Source organism: Schistocerca americana, chromosome 4, assembly GCF_021461395.2.
Source record: "Schistocerca americana isolate TAMUIC-IGC-003095 chromosome 4, iqSchAmer2.1, whole genome shotgun sequence".
In the NCBI taxonomy this organism is placed as follows: domain Eukaryota; kingdom Metazoa; phylum Arthropoda; class Insecta; order Orthoptera; family Acrididae; genus Schistocerca; species Schistocerca americana.
Window position 1 is genome coordinate 196,049,607 of NC_060122.1, and position 9,944 is coordinate 196,059,550.

General features: G+C 39.5%; 1 non-coding gene across 1 annotated transcript; it reads right to left on the minus strand.

Annotated features, from left to right (window-relative positions):
* Positions 1-9,226: 9,226 nt before the first annotated feature.
* Positions 9,227-9,301, minus strand: Trnat-ugu. The gene has a single exon. It is a non-coding gene; the product is annotated as a tRNA-Thr (tRNA).
* Positions 9,302-9,944: the final 643 nt, after the last annotated feature.

Sequence of the window (9,944 nt, forward strand, 5' to 3'; positions counted from 1 at the left end):
ACGTGTTACTTTTACACATAAACAAGAACGATCTGTCACACTACTACACTTTAAAACACAGTTTATATGTAATTCATGTCACACAGTCTCATATGGAACCTACATCCGCTTTCTTTTATGTACTGTATATGATAAGATACTGTCATCCCCCTTCCCTTCTGTGTGAGAGGATGAATGAGCAAATGTATTTCTAGTTGCATGCTTGATGGTAACAGACAAGCCTGTCTGCTAGAGAACAGTAGGACCAACTTCAGAACAGGTAGCTACACTTTCTAAAAGCAGAGAGATTTCTATTCTTAGTATGGTTGGGAATTTGGTAAGCTAGACTGGATACCTATCGAAACAGTTGCCTGAGCAACTTCCCCAGACTGCTCACAGCTTTTAACCCGCTTTTATTGTCTATCATCACCGCTTTCAGAACAAATTAATGCAACAACATTACACCAGTAAGCCTGATTTCCATCCCTCGTCATGTTGGTATAGGAAGCTGCCTCTCTGGTCACTTCCGTTTGTATCTGTTAAGCACGCTCGGTAGGTGCCCAGGGCAGTCTGTCTACGGCTAGCGCCTGAAGTGGTAAGATCTGCGGCTAAGCGTGAGTCTGCTAAGTCCGTAGGACAACGGATTTCTTACGTTCAGCCTAACTGAAATTTCATCACCCTTATTCCAGGTTTAGCTCTAAAATATCTAATGTCATCTTAATTTGCAAAGCAGGGTAATTCGAGTGTGAAGTTCAGAATATCATCCGGTAGTTGCTTTGTCACTACTTTGTAAGTAAAGTGGAACCACGTGTTGATCAGTAACTCTAATTAGGATCATCAATCTTAAATGCGAATGTGCGTGAGATTATAACGTCTCGTCTTGACAATATTTTTCAATATAGCAACTTTTCTTTATGTTCAACCCACGTGGGGTGTACTTTGTGAGACCAGTACCACATGGTTATACAATTGTTTGACCCATAAGGTTAATAGTAAGACGATAGTAACCAGTTCGAGGTTTTTCTTTTGTAAATTGCTTTTCGATCTAATTTATTTTAATTATCAAAATTATTGTGGAGTTACACTCTTTGTGTAAACCAAGTTGACCACGTGAAGCATGTGGTGTAATCATCAAAGTAGCCCTCAGCTATTCTTTTTGGGAAGATTTCACAAAGATTTAGTATGAATTTAGTATACCAGTGTGTGGTAATAACGTGACGGACAGGATTGCGCTACGAACATAACTTCTTTGGGCGAAAATTGAATCGGTTGGTTGTGGTTAATTTCCTCTTGCATATGTTTCAACGTTCTTCGTGTGTTATTTTTTGACTGCAGTGTTGTATGCAGTCTCCCAATCTTGGCTCCATATTTGATGTGTACCGTAAGATTACAAACTCACATTTTCACAATCCTAAATAAGGCACCAGTTTAGTTATGAATCAAGTTTAATGTGCTGAAATTTTAATGATAAATGTTAAAATAAATTTCCAAATATAAACTGATTTATTTCTTTTTATTTAAATTCTCTTTATATATATATATATATATATATCACCGGTTGTCGTATGATGATTAAAAGATTATAATTAATGTTAGTCTGGTTGGGAATTTGGTAAGCTAGACTGGATACCGGTGAAACAGTTGCTCAGTAATGCAAGGTTAACTTCCCAGACAGCTCACAGCTTTTAACCCGCTTTTATTGTCTATCAGCGCCGCTTCCAGAACAAATTAATGCAACAACATTACACCAGTAAGCCTGATTTCCATCCAGGCTCCTCTTTGGTGTGATCACAATCGTTGCAGCCCACAGACTGGAATATGATTCAGTAATAGTATCATGTAACATTTTGTTAATGAATTCTATCAGTGTTTGCAGACAGTGCTATATGCCTTATGGTTTACAGTACACTGATGATTCACTCCCGGTTGGGATTTTGTGTTGTGTTAGCAGGGTAGCTGGATAACTCCCTGGAGACTTAAATAGAACCTCAAATTCCATCTTTAATATCTGTGCAAATTGTTTTCCTTCCTCACGTAATGCAGTCAAGCTGGTGGCTCCTTTAAGGCTTACGGTTCAATTTCGTCCGGTTTAGATCATCTTCATCTAAAGAATCAAGAATGGCGGTTGTAAATACATTCGACATGTCTTTGGTCCTAAAAATTAATATGTAAGTTATTAACCCCACCAAATGCAATCAAGACATTTGTGAATAAAAGTCTGTATTCGAAAACGTCAAAAATCGTTTTAAAAAAGACTGCACTCCACTAGAACAATGGTTATTCAGTGCTCAGTAAGGCTAAAGAGAAGTTTTCCAATGAAGAATACACAGCATGTTACAGAACTACAAAACAATTGTATAAATTCTTTAAATGCCATTATTTTTCTTTTTGGCTGTCAATATTTAATTTTGCTGTTCAAGTTTTGGTTTGTGTACCATTGTGTAGCACATACAAAGATATAGCTGAACATATCCAGAAAAACATAGAGAACAACTGTATGTACAAAAAAATTGCTGTGTGTTAACAATGACATACTTACAAGATCCGATAGCATATTACGACATAGAGGTTAAAAGTAATAACACCTTGTCACCTTTGATGGTTATTGAGTCAGCTGCTGTTATCAATGAGACAGACTGCATGATACGTTGATTTGTATTTCTTAAATTTAGGCTGAAGACTGAAGTAGTGAGGCAATCCATAAAAAGAATAAAATAAAAAAATCAAATAAATCTTTTACGCAGTCAGGGACTTGTAGAATCAAATGTGGTGACTGTGATGATCTCCATTTGGGGTATTGGGCTGGTGTTTCTCCATCAGATTCAGAGAACACACAAACACTGAGAACTATAAATCCTCATTTAGCGCAAATGTCCATAATTACAATTGTAACACCAGCAGCATTGAGAAATTTTTGAACGTACTCAGTAGGACATCGAACCGCAGTTAATTGGACGCTCTATAGGAAATTCGGATTCATAATCTCTTCAAGGAACAGCCAAATCCTACACTCAACGAAGAAACGTACCTCAGAAACGTCAAGCATGAGAGAATTTTTAGATACAGGCTTTTATTTTAACTAGCAACGATAATACTTAGCTATGTAAATCTCTGTTGTGATGTACAAAATATGATGTGATGTTCAAAATATGATGGATATTTCTGCTCATCGCAACATGGTCCGCTCAAGATTACAGTATGCAAAATAATATCGTGCTTTGACTAGTTACTCTTTGACGTCTTACGTTATCTCTAACCCTCGATGACTATATTCGACAAATTGCAGTCGTTGACTGCATTTCCATCATGCGTGACATAGCCTTACCAAAAAGTCATTATTTTTAATTTGTTTCTATGGCGTAGTATGACATTGAAACCTCTTGCCTTGAACTAAAGTGAGTATATGAAATATGCAACCTCGGTAAAATGACCTAGAAACTTGCCCCTTTTATGCGCAATTTTGAGTCAAGAATCATTATTAACACTGTTTGACCGTGGTTTTGTAGGCAGGTCACGTGCTATGAATATGTATAACCTCACACTGAAAGCCTAATGTCTGCCCAGAAAAGAACAGAATATGAGGAAACACAAAATATCAACCAACAACACCATGCCCTGTGAGCTGTAAAAGTGCGCTAGGTGTTCAAAATATTTCTGCTTTATCGCAGTTGCCTCCAATCTGACGAATAACTCCGCTGAACACAGAATACATTGAAAAGATTGTTCTCAAATCATGTTGCATCTTAAGTAGCAAGAGCATGTGTTTATAGTTCATAAAACTTATAGACTTTGTGAATAACTGGTGGACAATATAGACCGAAGATGTTTCAATGAAGCTACTAATTATTAATAAGTAATCCAATAAGCAGCGACAGACGTTATACACTGACGGAAAAAACCGAAAGACCAAGATCGGGTAGTGCGACATAACTGGGAGCTGTTAGGCGTGTTTCTACATCTAAAATATGATGCTTATTAAAATTTCGCACCAGTCGCATAACAATTTCTCTAGTAGCGCCATTATGAGGATGCAAATCAGGTATGCTTTAAATACACGCTGTAAAGGCTGAGCGTAAGTTAGGTTTGAGATTGGACGTGGTGAGTTAATGTTAGCCAAGAATTCCTTTAAGGTGACAAAGATGCCATTACCGGCATCTCACTGAGTTTGAAGGAAGTCGTTTATTATGGCTACGAGTAACTGGGTTTTCCTTCTGCGATACTGCAGGAGAACTTGGCAGGAATAAAGTGATTGTACGTGATTTCTGGCAGAAATGGTCACACGAATGTACAGTCGAAAGAAGATCTGGATCCGAACGGCCACTTGGCACTACCGAGAGGGAAGACCATCGTGTTCAGCATATGATTCTGGTGCATCGTACAGCATTTGCTGCAGCAGTCTGAGCCACAGTTGACACCAGAGTGGCTTAACGAATTGTTATAAATCGGTTATTTCAAGGAATGCTCCGAACAAGACGCCATGTAGCGTGCATTCCTCTGACCCCAAAGCACCGCCATTTGTGACTTCATTGGTGTCAAGCGAGAGCTCAATGGAGAGATCTGTTGTGTTTTCTGGTGAAAGCTGGTTCTGCCTCGGCAGTCAGTTGAGCGGCTGAAACCAACCTGTATGACAGCAGGAGCACTATCGTGGTTATCCCACGCACCAGAATTCAAATTTGTATATCAGTCCAGTGATTTCACGTGTTATGCTGCCATTCATGAACGGAACTTCAGGGGGTGTTTACCCACCTCCATACCACTGTGAAACCCAACATGCTCTACAGAGTGTCATTATGCTTTGGGCTATTCGATCACCAGATCTGTCTCCAGTCGAGCACATGTGGAACGACGACTTCAGCGTCATTCACAAACAGCATTTAACGCCCCTGTATTAACTGACAAAGTGCAAGAAGCACGGCACTTCATCCCACAAACTGGCGTACCTGTACAGCACAATGTATTCAGGATTGCATCCAAGTATTCGACATTTAGGCAGTTACACCGGTTATTAATGTACCAGCATTTCACATTTGCCATTGCTCATTTCGCATTTACATTCAACTATGATCTTGCAGTGTTAATCACTTACATATGTTACCTAGAAATATGTATTTCAGAAATTTCATTACTCTACATTAATTATTTTTTGGTGTTACGACAGGTAAGAATTAGAACAGAAGAATACGCACACTAGAATCCTCAGAAGACTGTTAAATAAGTGGAAATATGAGGAATACAATACCCTCACAGACTGACAAGTGAAATACTAGTACTGTAGCACGAGCATGGAACAAGTCCTCTCTCTTTGTACCACAGAAGCTTTTGTAGGGACACGAGTGCGTGTATCGGTCTGAAAGCGCTGCCAACGAAACGTTATCCCAAGCTGCACAAGCAGCACCACAATCTCGCCATATTCCCTATAATTTGCAGCTTGGGAACGGCCGTTGTACTAAAACTCAGCCCAGTAGACAGCGTCAACTCATACATGCCCTGAGAAAGAAGCTACGGTAAGTCGTCCACAAAAATCCGAAAACAGAGCTAGAGATATTTGCATCGCGTTCGTCGGGGAACGCTTCGACTCAGCTCAGGCGCGCAGGCATGGTGTACTCACCAAATCTCTGAAGTATCCGCTACAGCCAAACACTGTAGTAGGATTAGCAGTCGATAACTTAGGTATACAATGACGAAACATCGACTCAGATATCACGTAAGAAAGAATAAATTCAAAGGCACCTTTTTAATGAATGGCTTCAAACCTCGAATCTTGCGTGTATGTCTGTTGACATACTTGTTGTACATACGTGACAGATAAATAAAAACACCTACAGCCGTCCTTATGATTTTATTTTATCGCTACCAGTTTCAACGCTTCAGTGTGTCATCTTCAGGCTGTTTCTGATGCGATACAGCTTGGTATGATACCCACACATGACACATCAGTTGCCAGCTTTACTGGATGCGCAGATAATGTGTCAGCACTCCAACCATCAACTGTGTTTTTATTTATTTGACACGATAGTAAACGGCCGTCGTCATAGAGACCAGTTGCTACAAGATTGGACATACAAAAGGATGTTGTACATACTTTTGATCTCCTATTATTTACACTTCATACGTTGTATTTTTTTCTTTTTAGAAGCTTAATAATGGCAACTGAGCCGAAACTACAATACCACAATGAGGACAGGTACAGCATAAACTGAAAAATGGCGTCATTCGTAGGGTTTATAGAGATTTTGGACCAGCGCTGCATTTTTCCCTTTAACGACTCTTTGCACCTAAGGTAATATTGTTGAACTGGAATATTATTATTCAACTTCGAATCGCGCATTTGAGTCCATACTTGATGAGACTAGTGACTGGAAGAAATTGGGGCAGTTGGAAGCGGAGGTTTTGAGAGACAGATTCGCTGGCAGTGTTCACGAAAATCGAAGTATCGACAGACCCAGCGCTGTTAGACCGCTGAATTAATATGGGGCGCCGGACTCGGAAAGTCTTTAATTAGTGCCAGCGGAAGGGCGCATCCTGGACCGAAAATAGCGCGCGGAAGTGTATGAACCAAGTTCGGCTCCAGCCACAGACGAGGAATTCCAATTTTCCATGCCTTCACATGCCTAGTCCTTTCCAAAAATTTTCAATACCGCTCCTCGCTACACTTCCACAGAGTAATAGACTACATGTTGTGAATTCACAGCACTTTTATATACGCTTCTGCTGCTTCCATGTAGGCGCGCAGTGTTTGTAAAAAGACGGTTTAGATCGTTGGTGCGTTGCAAGAAACGTCAAACGAGAACAAAAAAATTTCATGCTTTCAAGAGAAGAATGCACACATGCCTCAATCTCCTTGTCCCTGTCAATACGTAGAAAATAAAGGTTATGAGAAATAAAGTTCCTAACACTAACCCCGTAAGAAAAATTTGGGATCTGAGAAACAATTAAAAACCAGAACATCCGTAAATGCTATGTACAAGCAGTGTGCTGAAATCTGCATTCAGATAATACTTCCCGTGTTAAAGATGGGAAGTTACTATTACAGAAACTTAAGTTTATCAGAGGATGGACAAAAGGATGCAGCTTAGCACCTACCCTCTTTAAAGTATTTCTGAACGATGCACTGAAAAATTGGAAAAGGAAGAGCAGATACAAGGGAATTAGAGTAGCTGATGACATCCTGTTCTCCCTAAATTTCGGCGACGGTCATCTTCATCGAGGAAGAAGAGGATGTTCCTTATATATAAAGAAAGGCTAAGGAATAGTAGAAGCAGACATAGGAAGAGATCTCGTTTTGGATGATGAATCTATAATAAGGTTTAATCGATGCTATAAATATTTAAGGACAATCACTTCGGATAAAGGTGGAAGCAATGAGGTAATAAAGCGCAGAATAGAAAAGGTAAATGTGGCAATCAAGCAGTAACACTCCGTCGGTAGAAATAAAACAACGTAAAAAGCTTTGAAAAGGAAGATACACGAAACTATAATAGAGAGCATTGCTCTGTTTCTTCTCAAATTTAGGAAGGCTTCTGGGTCAATGAGAAGAAATTAAAGGCGATGGAAATGAGTTTTGAAGATGAAGTAGTGAAGTAAAAAGAAGAGACAAAATGAGAAATGAAGTGTTACGAGAATGTATGGGAGTTAATAAAATATGGTAGACACAACAGAAAATAAACACCTAACAATGTGCTAGAAGGATGTCAGGGGAAAGATTGGCCTCCAAAACATGACACTGGAGACCTCTACAACAAGAAAAAGAGGGGATCACCGGCTACATAGAAACGATGGAGCAAGGCGTGCGATGCAGGACAGGTCCATGCAAGAAGAGGACTGGAGGATAGAAGGAATCAAAACTTGGATGCGAGAGACGGCGCATGGTGTAGAAAACTTGCACAAAGAAGAAGATAAGAAGTAAAACTGGTAAACGTTATACCACTGGTCCTAAATGATGTTTATTGCATTATTTACTACGAGCAATCGATTGTAGTGTTTTTAATACATTCATAGTATTTCCTCTGTTAAGATTGAATAACATATCTATGTTTCCAGGTTCGACAGCCTTGAGATATCTGCGAACAAATGAGTATTGGTATGGATGTTTACGAGTGGCATTTCAAGAACTGGTTTTCAAAGCTGCTTTTGTGTTTAGCTAGTGTATCTCACCTCTGGATTAACTCTTCCGATATCTTCTGATATAAAAATCGGGAAGTTCAATTCACGATAACATTCTCTACATTACAAAGTATAAAAACCGTGAGTCCTTTGTAAGCGTATCTGCAGTTCGTCTTATTCTGCGCCGTATCTGACACAAAGATACTGTCGTGAATTCAGTTCCTAATTACATCCAGTTATGCTTATTGTATATTGTGAAATGCTTCTTCTAATGAAGAATGAATGTTACAGATAATACTTTTTCGCAAACAATCTCGATGATATTAGCTGCCGGAAAAATGTAAATTAATTCCTCTGACAGTACACAACTAGGATGATTAGTGAAGATAAGTCACATGACGAATACAGTTTATGCACACATCTGAACGCGATAGGCCTATTATTTATTAATTATTGGTTGTTTTATATAGTTTTGCAGTTTATTCACACACTAGAGTGTAATAGGTAAGTTATTTATTCTTTTCTGCTTTGAATTTATATTTCAAAGTTTCATATAGGCTTTCGTGAATGTTTCTTTTGAATCTATAACAATGACGTCATGGAGGTATTATCGTTCCATAGCATGTAAGTAAGGTTCTGGTTGATCGTGTAATGAAATGCTGGGATGCTGTTACAAGAAGAGAACGAAGAAGATTCAGAATTTGGAGGAGATTCTGATGCACATGATGTGGCGAGTGTTCCTACGGTTCCAAACACTGCTACAGTGTTTGACGGCAGTTTGGGTGACACAGTGTCAAGTAGATTAGTGGCTGAAACGACTAATATAAATGTACCAGGCGCAGCACACTATTGGTCAGTGCTTGGAGGAGAATTTCGCGTAAGTTGTGAAACTGACTCTGATTGTGAAATGGTTTCGAATGTGGATGTGCATGCAGTGTCTAAAGTTGGTTTTTCAACCCCAGTGCTTCGGAAAATACGTACTAATAGCTACATTGCTAATGTCCTGCTAATATTTTTTAATTGATTCATTGGAATTAAACTTCAGGGAAAAGAAATAAAACTCGGATAAATGATGATTAACCGACAACCTCATCTGCCGACAGGTGTTGTTGACATACCTCGATGTGGACAGCTGAAAAATGTGTGCCCTGACCGGGAATCGAACCCGGAATCTCCTGCTTACATGGCAGGCGCTCTATCCATCTGAGCCACCGAGGACAGACATGTATAGCGCGACTGCAGGGACTTATCCCTTGCACGCTTCCCGTGAGTCACTCATTCCCACCTGTCCACAATTCTACATATGTAATGTACCTTACAGACATTTGCCCATTCACTCATTACTCGCGCACGCTTTGGCGACTCCCGTAAGAGTTTGGGCAACCTGTGCGCATTCGCACAGACGAAGGTCAATGGCTGGGTAGCCTTTAACTATATATATATGAAGACAGTAACTGTTCTTGAAAGAACAGATTACTGTTGCTGTCCACATCGAGGTATATCGACAACACCTGTCGGCAGCTGAGGGTTTCAGTTAGTCATCATTTATTCCAGGGATAAGCTGCACGGTCAACAACAGGTCAGCAATGAGCATATTGTCTGTAGAAAAAGTCGGAAAAACACAAATACAGTTATTGGATGTCTGCAGCTTAAAGCGTAAATTAGACCATGGTGACAAGTATTACTGCATTGATGTGAAAATTATGCTCTTTAATATGACAAGGCATACCTGTTTTAAAACCATATTCTGATATAGTGGAGTCACGGAGGTATCGTCAAATGATTGTAAGGTGGCCGTATTTGCGCATATTATAAAGATTCTGAGAAAATGAAACTCGTACAGCGTCCTTATTATTTTATTT